The 16,912-nt window shown below is 35.5% G+C and overlaps 1 pseudogene; it reads right to left on the bottom strand.

Annotated features, from left to right (window-relative positions):
- Positions 1 to 1,258: 1,258 nt before the first annotated feature.
- Positions 1,259 to 16,912, bottom strand: part of LOC107490222 (cysteine-rich receptor-like protein kinase 2) — a 31,100-nt pseudogene continuing 15,446 nt past the window's right edge.

Raw genomic sequence — 16,912 nt, 5'->3', positions numbered from 1 at the left:
TTCCTACTAAAATGCATCAACAAACACAATACTCATAGTAACCATTATTCAAGAATATCAATAATCGAATTCCATTCAACCTATCCTAGGGGCAAGTAACCTAAGTTTTCACATAACTTTACATAATACCTACTCGAAATTATAACCCGTACCTTAATATTGCAATTTCAAGCTTTCAAACTTTTTTTTCTAAAGTTCTACCGAGCCAAACTTCTTATTATTCAATTTAACACTATATTATATAATTTGATATAATATCAAAATTAGGGCTTATATAAATAGATGAATCAAGAGAAAAAAATAACTCCTTACCTTTATCCACTAAAATTAGTGATAAAAATCACCAAAAACATAAGTTAAAGAACTCCTATAATATCAAAATTACCAAAATTTTTGATCACCCAAACTTAAAACGTGAATTCAGATTCAAATGAGACATTGTAGCTCGGATTTCGAATTTCTTATCAAACTTAAACGGTGTTCAGTTTGCTTTTTAAGGTAGGATCCACTTCCTTTGTATTATGACAGGCATGTAAATGATAGGCACCTTAAAACATAGAAAGAGTTTTTGGTATGCCATTATCTTTAATGGAATTTCAATTTTTTAAGTATGGACAAGTAGTAGGTTGTGTTATTTTTAGTGCCCTGTAAAATTACCCATGCTCGACAGCGCCTATGATGTTGGGGAATGTAGTCACATGCAGGTAGTGGGACGGAAAGCGGAGGTGGAGATGGTTGTCATGGTGTCAAGGGATGATGAACAGCAGGTAGGCAGAATGATAATACCCCCGGAGATTTTGAATGAATGGAGTACCGATTTTTTGAATTCTGAAACGGCAACGACAACAATCAAGGGATTTAAAGGAAAAACGGCTGATGGTGTAAGATTGCTACCTAGTATTGCGGAAGAAGATTCAGGTCGAACCTTATCTTGGGAATATGGAAGTGATTGTAGGGCTCCTGGGGCTGAGATCAGTAGTATGTACAGGGAAAGTACAACTGCGAGTGGGGCGCAGTGCGAATTGAATGACGTAGTAGGGTGCGGTGATGAATCCGGTGGGTCGAGTGTGGGCAGGGACGTAGCGTATTGATGGTGGCTTGGAGATGGCGAGGTTGAGAGGGGAGGTATCGTCTGGGTTGGTGGGTCCTCTTGAGCTCGTCGACATGTAGAAGGGGAAACGGGGTTGTGATTTGGCAGGGGAGGGGATAAGGACAGGTTGCGGTCCGTACAAAAAATGTTCGAAAAGGGTTCGACCGGTTAAAGGACCAAATGGTTTGGAAGGCCAAGGTTTGGCAATAATAGTGGAGGTAAAGGAGGATGGTGCAAGGGGGAGCCAGAGGACCTGAGGGATGCAACACTGGATGCTGATAGTGATACCAACACAGAAGAGTCTAAAAATAAACATGAGAATGACATGCAAGAGAACAGGAAGGCTTGGGACCTGGCAGTTGAATCTGGAGCAGTTCAGTACAACGAGGAAGATGATATTATGGCCGTACTGCAGGCACAGAATGAGGCAATAGCCCAGAAGAAAAGGCAATCAAAGCAAAAGGAGAAAGCTAGAAGAAGTCACCCAAAAAATCGGAGTAAGGTGTGTATACCTGGTTTTAAATGATTTTTAGCTCTTGGAATGTTAGGGGGTTGGCAAGAGTTGGAAAACTGAGTATGATGAAAACCTTTAGGCAAAATTTTAATATACATATGCTAGGCCTGGTAGAAACTAAAAGAGAGGTAGTAACTAAATTTGATGTTGTGCAACTGTGGGAAAATGATGCGGTAGGATGGGAGTATGTCGGGGCGGAAGGTGTTTCAGGTGGTCTATTGTTGATGTGGAATGAAATGGTTTTTAAGATATGCAACTGTTATAAAGGAGATAGATGGTTGTGCGTGGAGGGGGAGCTGATCAATCGTAGTTTTCGTTGTGCTATTTGTTTAGTGTATGGTGCGCCCACTAGGAATGAAAAGCTGGTTGTGTGAGAAGAGCTGAGCTTTTTATCTGGGTTATGTCAAGTACCTTTTTGCTTTATGGGAGACTTTAATGAGGTCGTTAAAGTGGAAGAGCAAAAAAGGGCTACTACTTTGACGGGGTCGGCAGCAGACTTTACATCTTGGATTCAGGATATGGAACTAGTGGACTTAGACTTATCTGACCGCCTGTTTACCTGGTTCAGGGGCCAATATTGTAGCCGCATTGATAGAATGTTGGTTACTTTGGAATGGCTAGAAGAGTTTCCGATACAAGGCTACGAGGTGGTCCAAGAGAGTTATCAGATCATTGCTCAGTGGTGAGGGAAGCTACAAGGGTCGGAAGGGGGCCGAGACCTTTCCGAAGTCTTGATTCATGGTTCACTCATGAAGGGTTCTTGAGGATGGTAAAGGAGGAGTGGAGAAGCCTAGGGGAGGTGCGGTTCCTGGACAAGTTAAAGGCCATGACGATTCCTTTGGGCAGATGGGATAGAGAGAATTTTGGGTCTATGGACATGATGATTAAAAAGTTTGAGGAGGAGATCAAGAAAGTAGACGATATGGTCAGTAATGGAGTGCATGATGGAACCTTGGAAGCAAGAAGGAAGGCACTAGTCAGCTTTTGTAAGAAGTGGTATATCATGAAGGAGGTACATTGGAAGTAGATGTCAAGATCTAGGCATGCAAAAGAGATGGACAAAATACTCGGTACTTTCATAATTTAGCCTCAGCTTGAAGGAAGAACAACCGGATTGATGCTTTAATGATTCATGGAAGAGTAGTGAGGAATCAAGCCAGGATTAAGGTAGATGTATATAAGAGATTTCTACAAGGACTTGTACCAACAGGAGGTGTCACCTAACGTAGGCTTTCGAGATGGGTTAGTAATGCAGATAGATGTGGAAGAGGCAACAGAACTGGAGTTAATGCCATCTGTTGAAGAGATAAAGGAGGCAGTATGGGATTGCGAATAAAAAAAAGCACCAGGAAGTGACGGATATAATATGAATTTCATCAAGAAGTGTTGGGAAGAAGTTGGGCAGGTGTTTACTGGAGCAGTCTTGGATTTTTTTCGGTCTTCTAGGTTACCTAGAGATTCGAATATCACTTGGGTGGCGCTGGCGCCGAAGTTTGTTGGGGCTAAAGAAATAAAAGACCTCAGGCCGATTAGTATGGTGGGTTGTGTGTATAAGGTCATATCTAAGGTATTGGTTCGGAGAATGAGGAAGGTCATGCCAGGGTTAGTAGGAGAGACACAGAGTGCGTTTGTGAAGGGCAGAAAAATTCATGATGGGGGCATTGATAGCCTATGAGACCGTGTAGTGGCTGAAGGCTAGGAAGAAGAGTGCCGCGATTATTAAACTTGATTTTCAAAAGGCATACGACTGGGTTAAATGGAGCTTTGTGGATATTGTTTTGCAGAAGATGGGCTTCGGCCATATATGGAGGGGGTGGATTAAGGAGTATGTATGCTCTGCGTCTATGTCGGTTTTGATAAATGGGTCCCCCACTAAGCCTTTCAAGATGGAAAGGGGACTACGACAAGGAGACCTTTTATCACCGTTTCTGTTTGTGTTAGTTGTTGATGTGCTACATAGGATGATTAGGGAGGCAGTGAGGAATGGCCGCATCTATCTACTTTTGGTTGGAAGAGATAACATTGATCTGTTGCACTTACAGTTTGCATATGATACCATTCTCTTCTGTCCTACTGAGGAAGAGACTATCAGGAACTACAAGCGATTGTTACGTTGTTTTGAGTTGATGTCGGGGTTGAGTATCAATTTTGAGAAGTCTAGCTTCATTTCGGTTAACAATGATCGGCATTGGTCGCGTAAGATGTGTCAGTTGTTGGGATGCAAGGAGGATTCTCTACCAGTCCGATATCTTGGCATTTCTCTTGGAACAAACCCAAGGCTTGTGAAGACTTGAAAACCGGTGATTGATAAGGTGGAAGACAAGTTAAGTCTGTGGAAAGTAAAGATTCTAAACAAAGTGGGTAAGCTGGTTCTTATTAAGTCTGTTCTGAATAGTTTGCCTATCTACAAGGCCTATACAAGATGCCGAAGGCGGTAGCGGAGAAGTTGATCTCACTCCAAAGGCGCTTCTTGTGTAGTAAAGAGAGTGGGAGAAATGGGATACCACTAGTAAAATGGGAAGTGGTGATCGCTCCAAAAAAAGGCAGCTGGTATGGGAATTGGAGACGCAGTAATTCGGAATACAATTTTGCTTTTTAAGTGGTGGTGGAGGTTCTCGAAAGAGGATTGTCCCCTGTGGAAGAAAGTCGTCTGCTCCTGTAATAACTTGAATCCGAATGAGATGCTGTATGGTCAGCCTGTACCTACAAAGGGGGGTCCTTGGAAGGATATTTGCCAGTTACAAATCAGTGAGCCACATGTGAGAAAAAAAATGATCAGGGGTTTGTATATGGATGTAGGGAATGGCAGAACAGTACGGTTTTGGGAGGATATCTGGTTACCTCACGGTGTTCTTAAAGAGTTGTTTCCAAGGCTTTTCTCGGTCTCAAACCTCAAAGGTTCTGTTATTGGGGATTGCGGGTTTTGGGATGTGCTAGAGTGTATATGGAATTTTCAATGGAGGAGAAAGCTTTTTCAGTGGGAGTTGGCACTAGTAAACCAACTCCATCAGGTTTTACAGTCTATTCAGCTAACATCTGAGAGGGAGGACAGAGTGGTCTGGAAATTTGATAGATCTGGTATTTATTCAACTAACTCATTTGTGTAGGTGTTGCAGGAAGTGGTTCTCCCGGAGGAAATAACAAGCTATAGCTTCACAAGTGCAATTTGGAAGGGTTTCGTTCCACCAAGGATCGAGTTATTCTCTTGGTCTATGTTGGTGGGGAGGGTGAATACTAAGGACAGACTGTGTAGACTAGGTGTAATTAACCCAAATGATCGTACATGTGTCTTATGTGGTAAGTCTGTGGAGTCTGCTTTTTATTTGTTTGCTGGTTGTGAGATTTCCTGGCAGGTGTGGTGTGCTTGGCTATTCGCTCTTGGAAGGAAATAGACCATGCCTGGTACACTCAAACAACACTTTGAAAGCTGGACGAATACTGCAGCAAGAAGAGGTGAAAAGAGGAGGTGGGTGATTGACTTCTTTGCTGTTATCTGGACAGTTTGGCTAGAACGGAATGATAGAATCTTTAGGAATCAAAGTTCATGTGTGGTGGATATTATTAGTAGATCCTTCTTGCTCTCCAATGAGTGAAGTGGTGGTGAACCCTATGGTTGTTGATGGAGATCATTAGAGGTTATCATGACTAGAGTTGTCAAGTTATTTTTTATTATTTTATATGCTCCACCTTATTGTGTTAAGTTTTGTCTTTAAAAAAAAAAAAAAACCATCTAATGAGTTTAAAAAGTCAAAAATAGACAGCCAATAACATTTGTTCATGATAGCTATAGTTGCAACATGAACTGATTGATCATACATTAGCTTGCGGTGATAGAAACAGTAAATAAACCACGTAGTAAAACTTTCATTTGTTTGTTTTTATTTTAAATTGGTTCTCCGTTATTTTTAGATTCCCCATTCAACTACGCCAACCATACTGCNTGGTTCATTCTAATTGGTATAATATGTATAAACACTAGAGCGATTTTTTTAATGAAAATAAAATTAATTTTTTTAATTCTAATGTACAATAACAAAAATATAATCTATTATCTATATATTCTTAAAATTAGATTTTGTTATTTAATGATAAAGCTCTCATGATATGTTTTTAAAATTTTTCCAATTTATTCTTTTAATTATTAAATCAAATCAATTATAATAAATAAATTATACAATTAATTGATTTCATATATCACACTAATTGATTTAATAATTCATATATACCAAATTAAATTTCAGTCAATTAATTATAAAGCTGACATAGTTTCTTCTTGATTTTTCAATTTATTTATTTTATTTTATTGATTAAACTAAATCAGTTATAATTAATTAGAACTAATAATTTATTATTATATCAATTGTTTGATTATTTGAGATGGAATTATGATATGGTATACGTAACAATTTTTTTTTCCTAATTCCTTTTAGCCTGACTTAGTGAATCTAATTATCTTAAGATGTTATTATTAATCTAAGCCACTAATAAGTTTATTCCATGGAAATAATAATCATTTGTCACTTTATTTTATAAGATATTAATTTATTATTTTTTATTTAGATAAAAATTTTTCATTTTTTAATTTGTATATTTACGTTTATGCATATTATTTGTTTTTTTGGTGACTTATGGTTTTTTGGTGACTATGCATATTATTTGTTAATTCTACAACATAAATTATAAAATTAAGGAAGAAATAAGTATTCAAAAGTAAAAAGGGCAAAACTGTAAAATAAAATAAAGAATCATTCTTATTTTCTCAGGCTATGCATGCAAAATTGTAAAAGATATTTTAATCAAAATTATCACTAGGATAAAATATTAAATTGGTTTTTTATGTTTAGGTGTAATTTTATTTTGGTCCTTAAGGTTTAAAGTGTCATATTTGAATCTAAAAAAGTTTTATTTAACTTTAATATAATTATACCATGAGGTCAAAATTAAATAATTAACAGAATATCCTACATGACAGCAATATAAGAACAAGATCGATAATTTGGAGAACAAATACACGTTCTAGAGACACAAAATCAACCGTAGATGCATCAATACATTTATTTATTATTTTTTTACAATTTAAATAAAATATTTTTATAGAACTAAAGAAAATGATAAATAAATGTATTGATACATCCACGGTTGATTTGTGCCTTTGGAGTTTATACTTGTTCTCCAAATTATCGACCTTGTTCTTGTATTACTGTCATGTAGGATATTTCGTTAATTATTTAATTTTGACCTCAAGGTGGGACAAAATTGGAGCTAAATAAAACTTTTTTGGATTCAAATAGGACACTTTAAACTTTAAGGACCCAAACAGGATTACGTCCAAACGTAAGGACCAATTTATCACTTTACCGTTATCAATAAAAAATATTTTTATTCGTATTTAAATAAAATATCAAAAAACTTAAAAATTAATAAAAACTCAAATTTAAATTTTGTATTTCATTCAAACTTAAGAAAATAACGTTTTTACAAACCTATAAATTTAAACTATGACTTTTAATTTTAAAACAATTGACCTAATATATAACCTCCAAAGTAATACATGAGCATAAATTTAGAGATTATAGATTTTGAAATAAAAAATGATCATAATAAAATAATTTAAAAAGACCAATTAGATTTATACCGTGTGATTTTAGAAATATTAGGTTATAACATTAGACAAATTATTATTATTTAATTTTTGAAACAAATATGGCACAACAATGTTTTGAAATGATTATGTCATAATTCAAATTCTAAAATTTCTAAGTTTGAGTTTCCATCTTCTATGTCACATAAAGGACTATATCTTATATATATCTTTCCAAAGTCAAAAGTCTCAATAATCATTTCTTAGATTATAATGAATTAAATAATAAATTTTATAAAATTATTAATCAATTTTTCATAAATTTAGTAAAATACAATTTTTACTAAATTGAAACTAAAATACAAATTTTATATTTTTATTCTTATTAATTTAATTTTTTGATATTTTATTTAAATTTTAAAAAATTCTTTATTAATATTTATATTTTAAAGTTTATAAAAAGTGTGGAAAGAGAGGAGCAAAGTACGACAGTAGGAGAGAGGAACAGTGTGTAGCTGTTGGAGAGAGATATCACAATTAGAAAATTGCTTAATACAGACAGATTTATAAATAGATTTAGTCTTTATTATAGACGGTTTCTTAGATACCGACAGATTTGGTCCCTCTGTAAAAGTCTTGTCAGAAATTATTAACTGACGGATTTTTTTCCATCGAAAAATTACCGACGGATTTTTATCAGTTACCGACAGATTTTTCCTCGATAAATTCTCCCCTTCATTTCCCTGAAACGTCGAACTTTTTGATGGATTTTTCGTCGATAATTACAGATGGATTTTCCGACGGATTTTTCGCCGGTAATTACAGGCATATTTTCTGTCGATAATTGGCAACAGATTTTTCGTCTGTAATTTGAACCTTGAAAAATTATTCCACACTCTGAATACAGACAAAAAATCCATCTATAAATCCATCAGTAAGGTAAAATAGAATTTTTTTTAGATTTTTCTATTGCAAAATAAACTTGTTTTCATACAAAATAAATATAAATTTAATACAAAATTTTATCTAATTTGTATTCGAATATTTATAATATTTCAAAAAATAAACAAATTTATCGTATTATCAAACTAAAAGAAAAGTACTATAAACAAGCAAGTCAATATAATTCAAAACATAAACAAAGTGTATTGATACATCAACTATAATTCAAAACAAATACCACTGAAAAAAAGAAAACATGTAAAATCTGTACTGTAGCATACAGTAAAGGTGTATAAAATAATCTGCTATTGTAGCTAACCACTATTAGAATTGCCTAAATATAAACATAAACCTAGTGTAGAATTAAACTAAATATAGAGAGTATAATCCCCAAGCAACATTGGTTTACAAGGAAATACATGAGCACAGACTGGACATTAGTTGTTCAATTCTTCTAAGATCCATTGTGTTCTCATCTATGAAGGGTTGATTAGAGGGACGTGCAAGATTCTCTTCCTTCTTTGTTAGCATCTGTAGTGCCCTTGACATGGTTGGTCTTAAGGAAGGGTTCTCTTGTGTGCATAGAAGTCCTATGTGCACCACTTTTAAAATCTCATCTTTCTTATTAACATTATTGTTATCTGAAACTAGATTTGGATCAAATAGCTCTTCTGCTGTCCCTGATTGGAAACACCTCCATGTCTAATTTTATTACAAGATATTAAATTGGATCAATAGAAGAAATAAAAGTTAGTTCATTATGCACATGCAGTCTTGGCTTATTAGACATTTTAGAAAATAGTTACCAGTATAACTATACTATCTGAGTATTATGTTGATTTGTTTTTGTTATTCTGTTTCCTAGTAACTATTTCTAAGACTAACACTCCAAAACTATATACATCTGCCTTTTCTGTTAACTGACCATGAGCTAGGTACTCTGGAGCCATGTAACCCCTGTAGCACCACTTAAGAAAATGAGTATTCCACAATGTTCTCAATAGGTTAATTACACTTAACATTCACTAAAACCAAACTATAGCGTTTACTGTAGTTTACCCTTTCAGATATGATCCACACATATTAATAGGTCTTGGATTTTGTTCAAACTTTTCAATGCTATATATATTATTAAGGGTTGTGAATAGATGCATTGATTGGTAAGAGATGCTTACAGAGTTCTGATTATAGCTGTGCTAATCACCTCTTATCTTCTTGAAAGGACCTGGCCAGTCCGAAGTCAGCAATTTTGGCGCGAAGTTTAGCATCCAATAAGATGTTGCTGGCTTTTATATCTCTGTGAATTATCCTAGTTTTTGAATTCTCATGCAGGTAAACCAATCCTTCAGCTGTTCCAATGATAATGTCATATCTCTTCTCCCAGTTTAGTTCTCTTCCCTTGACTCTATCTAAAACAAGAGATTCGGATAATATTTTATGACACTTGTTATAAAAAATGGAGGCATTTTTAAAATCATAGTTTAGTAGTTACCAAATATAAATTGATCAAGACTTTTGTTCGGTAGAAATTCATATACGAGCAAGCTTTCGAGTCCAGAATAGCGGCATCCTAACAACCTCACGAGATTCTTGTGCTCCACACTACTAATTATGTTGACTTCATTGTAGAAATATGCTGCTCTATGCCTGTTGTTGAAGTACAACCTCTTGATGGCAATTTCTTTTCCATCAGGCATGGTAAGAGCAAATTCAGCTTATGAATACGTGGTAAGAGCAAATTCAGCTTTGTATCCCTTAGAGGATTTGGAACGTTGTTGTTTTCCATTTTTTGAACATTCTTTAAAGAAAATGAATAAGTCAGTTACCTCTTATTTTTCTTTGAATGTATCTATCTTTCCTTATATAGACCCCAATAGCTATTCCAACTACCAAAACAATCACTGTACTAACTACTGCAACCACTATCACTATAAGAGTACCTGCACAAACTAGCAAAATGAACTACTCAGGAATATAAATATTTATCTTTATCAGGTATAAAATAAGTTTCTCACAACATTAGAAGAGAAACACCAATTCATCATGATATGTAATAACTGAGACAAGATAATTTTAGCCTTTAGCATGTTAGTCCATTAAGGACAATTGAAACTAGGTAGAACAATAGGCTTAGATAAGATTAGATAGAATTAGTTAATGACTATTTATTACTTAGGAATATAGACAATAGCTAAACTTCGATCGAAAATCAATTCTAATTATTCTAATTAATTGTAAACGAATAGTCTTATTACGAATTCCTTGAGAAAGTGGGGTTTTTTGTGTAATTTGTTCGAAATAAATGTATCAATTATGTTGTTCCATAGCAGAAAAAAGAATTTATTACCTCTTGATCTTTCATTATTCTGTTCCTTGTTAAGAAAATCTGTGTCAGAATACCTCATGAAGCAGCCAGTGTTCAGTGCTCTACCTTCTGAAGAAGGCAAGCATATCATCACAGATTTAGAAGCATTCTCAAGACATACTTTGCAAGAACTACTGTTCAAAAATCTTCCAACAATTAGCCAAAACATAAGCAGATTCATTTACCCTTCGAGAAATATCAAGCTTCCATCTTCCATAGTATCCTATGCTGTTTGGTGCAGCTTGAACTACTTCCAAAACCACCCGCTTTGCGACTGCTCGAAAACTTGAATTTGTCCTAGTTTTGTTGCCACAAACAACCTTGTCCTCTGGCCCTGCATACTCATCAAAGAAGCTATAATTTTTAGACCTCATGATGTATCCATCAAGAAATATGCGGCCACCATTGTATGAGAAGCAAGAACCGTGCATGCCTCAGCATAACATAACAACAATCAAGAAGTGAAAGATCTCCATAGCACTGTGTTAGGCCATAGTTTATGTGTGGTCCTGTCCCTGTAACTACTTTGGCCCTTGGTTTTGCTACCACTAAATCTAACAGTAACAGAGATTTGATGAGGAGGAAAACAAGAATCTGGGGATAGACAAAGCCTAGTTTTTTTTCCATTGCTGGGACTTTCATCAAGCAGCTGCAAGGCAAGAAGACTATTGAATTAGAATATATTATAGCTATATTGCTTATGATTGAATTTATAAGGTCCCACATCGGTTGGGAAGGGGAACGAAGCATGCCTTATAAGGGTGTGGATACCTCTCCCTAGCATGACGCGTTTTGACGAGTGAGTGTGGGGGTTTCGGCTATTATCCCTATCGTCAAAGAAAAAACCGTAAGGTCTTGTGTGCCAAAGCAGACAATATCGTGCTAGCGGGTGGTCTGGGCTGTTATAGATGGTATCAGAGCCAGAGTCCAGATCGATGTGCCCGTGAAGGCACTGGGCTCCCTTAGGGCGTTGGATTGTAAGGTCCCACATCGGTTGGAGAGGGGAACGAAGCATGCCTTATAAGGGTGTGGATATCTCTCCCTAGTATGACACATTTTAATGAGTGAGTGTGGGGGGTTTCAGCTATCATCCTTATCATCAATGGCAAAACCGTGAGGTCTTGTGTGCCAAAGCGGACAATATTGTGCTAGCGGGTGGTATGAGCTGTTACAGAATTCATTATAATTTTTACTATTTATTAATTAACCAAATAAAAGCAAGGTTGAATCAATTAACAATGCATTGAACGTGTATGGTATTAAAGTGATCATACATTAAAATGGTAAGAGATGGGTCCCAACCTAACCAATGTGTGTGAGATGGATTCCAAGAAATTTAATCTTTTTAGTTAAAAATGAAGATCTTGAGTATTTTTCTGGCTTGCTTTTTGCGGAAAACTCTAAGCTAGTTTCACACTTGAACTACTACTATGATTGACAATTAATGAGATAAGAATAATGAAATAGAATCAAATGGAACATTTGGGACCACAATTTAGGATAAATAATCAGCATCACAATAAGGTTGTGGAAACCATCTCTCTTAGATAGATCTTATTACACTTGATGGTCAAATGAGCTTTCAAAACTAAACAAGTTGGAGCTTCAAAAATCATACTGACTTTGACTTTACTAAGTTCTTATCTATTTCAAACTATTAAATACTACTTTTTCTTAGAGTAATATTGAAAAAGACAAAAAGGGATAAACTAAATCAAGTTGTCCCATCATAGTGTGATACCTCACTTTCCATTATGCAACCTGAAATTATGTAGAGTAATGGTGAACTCAATTAAATAAATGACATTATGACCATCGTTTAAACTATATATTTTGAAAAAGCAATCCAAATATCATCATCACCTACACAACTGAATGAGCACTTCTAGGTTCCAACATCAATTAACATGAAATCAATTCTCATAAGCTGCACACAAAGAAAAAAAAAGATATTCACTATGTACTAACTCTGAACTTAACCAACTTGGAGAGCTGTGTCAATGCCTTCCTTGAAAACTCAGCTTTCTGAATGTCACTGTCCTGCCTGTACCCTTCATCTCCAACAATAAATCTATGTCCTGGTTTTATATCTATACATCATAACCAACATAAAAATAAAAACAATAATCAATCATATAAATAACAGATTAAAAACAAATAAATTTTGTTTGCCTACAGAAAAACATAACTTAATTCTCAAGGCAAAGATATTATATTATAGCATAGATTTCTTCAATGGATAGATAAAGTGTTTTAATGCATACCTTTGCTATCAAGTCAGATTTCAGAGGATTTCACGCTTAGAACAGACCTAATGAATAGAAGAATTTCAGTAATAAGTTCATCCATTTTCCCACTAAGACTTAGCACACCAGCCACAACAAGATTTGAAACAATCCTTAGTGAGTGGTTTACCTCAATGAGTACTTGATCACTATAATTCAAAATAAGAATTAGATTTGACAGATGGAATATGTATGCAAAAGTTAAAAACCAAGAGATAGGACGATAGTATATCCATCACATTTCTTAGACAATATTTAAAAGAATTTATTCACATGAAAATGAAAATAACTAAGATTTAGATAAATATTATACTAAACTATTTAATCAAATATACAAGATGATCAAATAGTTTAATTTTCAGCAGAAAAAAAGAACAAAAATACATTTAGAGTGTATATGTCACTTACACATACAACAATCCGGGGATTGGAGGCCCTTCTGAACACCTTCACACAGCACAATGGATATCCTTAGATGCTTAGTCAAATGCCATATCTAGACACTAATTAAAGATAATCTAATTATCACAACAATAAGAAACAAAGTGAAATTATCTTTCAAATTACATGATCCCAAAGGTAAAATCTTGTGACAGAAAATGAAAAGCATACTGGATATTCACTAGCAAGATTAGGCTTGTAAAAATTATAAGCATGAGACATGTTGCTTGCCCTCAATTTGCTTTCAAATGCAATGGGAGCATGAGGACCAACAAGCATGGAAATAGCAGCAGCTCCTCCAGTAGGCCTAGCAGGTCTTTTAGCATAGACCTGAAAAACAGAAACATCCATTTTAGATGTCAGAGAATAACCCCCAATAATATAACATGTATGTTTGGTTAGGAAATGATCTTACAGCACTTTCAGTGCAGACAACAAGTCCATAGCGTCCATCCCACAAAGAAAACAGAAATGATTGATAGTTAAAAAAAATTCATAATCAACTAATAATCAAGTGTTTGAAAATAATTATGTGGATTGAATTCATCACTTGTATTACTATTATTGGCCACTTAGAAAAAAGTAATAGCATTAACTAGTTGCAATCCAGAACAAGAAACATGGAACAGAAGAAATCAAAATTTTGAACATAAAAGATGTACATTTTTTTTATAAAATAAGCGTACAGGAAAAAGTTTTATGCTGCTGTTAGTCTCTGATTCCACCTTCTATGGGTTAATTCTAGTTCAGATTTTGGTAGGGTTTTCATGATTTAGAAAAATTTGAAGTGGTTTATGAGTTGGAATAAGAAAAGATTATGTCAGCCAAAAAAAGAAAATTCATAGATTAGATCAAGCTATCACAGATCAGAAAACCTATCTAGGAAGATATGTCACAAAAAGCATGGATACTTGAATACATGGATACAATAGTTGTTGAAAAGATAACCTGTGTAGCGGAGAGAGCACTGCGACAACGGTAATGAAGGGAGCAGACACGCGACGAGAGCGGCGGAGAGGGCTTTTTGACGATGGTGACGAAGGGAGCAACACGATGCCAACGGCCCCGGAGGGTCTCGTGCGATGTGAGTGGCAACGGCGGAGAGAAGAAGTAGCTCGTTGACGCCTTGATGGAGAGAGGAGAAGCTCGTTTGATAATGTGTGATGTGAATGGAGCTTGATAAGGTGGGGACGTTTAACTCAGTATTTCTGATGGTAAATTTTAAATTACAGATAGATTTTCTGTCTGTAATAATTTAATAAAACGTAGCATTTTTGTCCACTTAATTACAGACAGATTTTCCGTCGGTAACCATTTCCTTCGAAAAAAATTAATTTTTTCGACAGAATTATCGACAGATTCTCTTTTCCGTCTGTAATTTATGCTAATTCATTTTTTTTGGTTTCTGACAAAAATCCCTCACAAATTCCATCTATATTTCTATGGGATAAAATTCGTTGGAAATATCCATCTATAATAACTAGTTTTCTAGTAGTGTATGGTGTGTGGCTATGGGAGGAAGAGAGGGATAAGGATTCGTGTGGTTACTTTTTTACTCTGAATAGGATTAAGGTGTGAGTGAAATTAGGTTGATTTTTTAGGTACTATTACCTTTTTTTTCCTAGTTGATTGCATTTGGTTGCACCATTAGTTAGTTTCCTATACTTTTTATTATACATATAAGGTACTTATACTTTTTCAAAACATAAACTCCTTATTTTGTATTTGGTAAATAAAAAATACCATATACTTGTTGATATGACAGTCATACGTCAGTTATACGTTATAACTTGGCTATTAATATCATAAATTGGTTGTTAGTAACAGTCACTCAGACAAGGACCAAAACGCTTGGACACGCTATTGCTCTCCATTTAAAGCATCATTTACTCAGAGACATAACTGTTACTCTTCAATTTAGATATAAAGGAAAGGGGTAAGAAGATTGTTCAGATTATTGCAATTTGCAAAGCCTATTACTCACTTACTAACTTGAGCATTAGAGTGCCTTTTGTAGGTACTCACCCCCTTGTTCTCTCATTGTCAATGTATAACTCGACAAAAAGCTTGCAGACACTCATCGGTAGACGAGTGATGAGCGAATAATTTATACGCTTTTTGGCATTGTTTTTAGTATATTTTTTGTATATTTTAGTTAGTTTTTAGTATATTTTTATTAGTTTTTAGTTAAAATTCACTTTTTTGGACTTTACTATGAGTTTGCGTGTTTTCTGTGATTTCAGGTATTTTCTGGCTGAAATTGAGGGACCTGAGCAAAAATCTGATTCAGAGGCTGAAAAGGACCGCAGATGCTGTTGGATTCTGACCTCCCTGCACTCAAAGTGGATTTTCTGGAGCTACAGAAGCCCAATTGGCGCGCTCTCAACTGCGTTGGAAAGTAGACATCCTGGGCTTTCCAGCAATATATAATATTCCATACTTTGCCTGAGATTTGATAGCCCAAACCGACGTTTTAAATTAGCTCAAAACTGCCCAGCGTTAAACGCCGGAACTGGCACAAGAATGGGAGTTAAACGCCCAAACTGGCACAAAAGTTGGCGTTTAACTCCAAGAGAAGTCTCTACATGAAAATGCTTCAATGCTCAGCCCAAGCACACACCAAGTGGGCCCGGAAGTGGATTTTTATGTCATTTACTCATCCTTGTAAACCCTAGGCTACTAGTTCTCTACAAATAGGACCTTTTACTATTGTGTTCTCATCTTGGTAGCTATCTTTAGTCTTATGCTATCTTAGATCATGGGGGCTGGCCTCACGGCCATTCCTAGACCTTGTTCTTATGTATTTTCAACGGTGGAGTTTCTACACACCATAGATTAAGGTGTGGAGCTCTGCAGTACCTCGAGTATTAATGCAATTACTATTGTTCTTCTATTCAATTCAGCTTATTCTTGTTCTAAGATATTCATTTGCACCCAAGAACATGATGAATGTGATGATTATGTGACACTCATCATTATTCTCACTTATGAACGAGTGCCTGACAACCACTTCTGTTATACAAGCAAACAAGGCTTGAATGTTTATCTCTTGGATCCCTTGATCGAAATCTTCGTGGTATAAGCTAGAATTGATGGCGGCATTCAAGAGAATCCGGAAGGTCTAAACCTTGTCTGTGGTATTCTGAGTAGGATTCAATGATTGAATGACTGTGACGAGCTTCAAACTCCTGAAGGCTGGGCGTTAGTGACAAACGTAAAAGAATCACTGGATTCTATTCCAACCTGATTGAGAACCGACAGATGATTAGCCGTGCCGTGACAGGGTGCGTAGAACATTTTCACTGAGAGGATGGGAGGTAGCCACTGGCAACGGTGAAACCCTATATACAGCTTGCCATGGAAAGGAGTAAGAAGGATTATATGAAGACAGTAGGAAAGCAGAGAGACGGAAGGGACAAAGCATCTCCATACGCTTGTCTAAAATTCTTACCAATGAATTACATAAGTATCTCTATCTTTATCTTTATGTTTTATTCATAAATCATCTATAACCATTTGAATTTGCCTGACTAAGATTTACAAGGTGACCATAGCTTGCTTCATACCAACAATCTCTGTGGGATCGACCCTTACTCGCGTAAGGTTTATTACTTGGACGACCCAGTGCACTTGCTGGTTAGTTGTGCGAAGTTGTGATAAAGAGTTGAGATTACAATTGTGCGTACCATGTTGA

This window comes from Arachis duranensis, chromosome 1 (genome assembly GCF_000817695.3).
Source record: "Arachis duranensis cultivar V14167 chromosome 1, aradu.V14167.gnm2.J7QH, whole genome shotgun sequence".
NCBI lineage: Eukaryota > Viridiplantae > Streptophyta > Magnoliopsida > Fabales > Fabaceae > Arachis > Arachis duranensis.
This window is presented reverse-complemented; position numbering and strand designations above follow the sequence as displayed.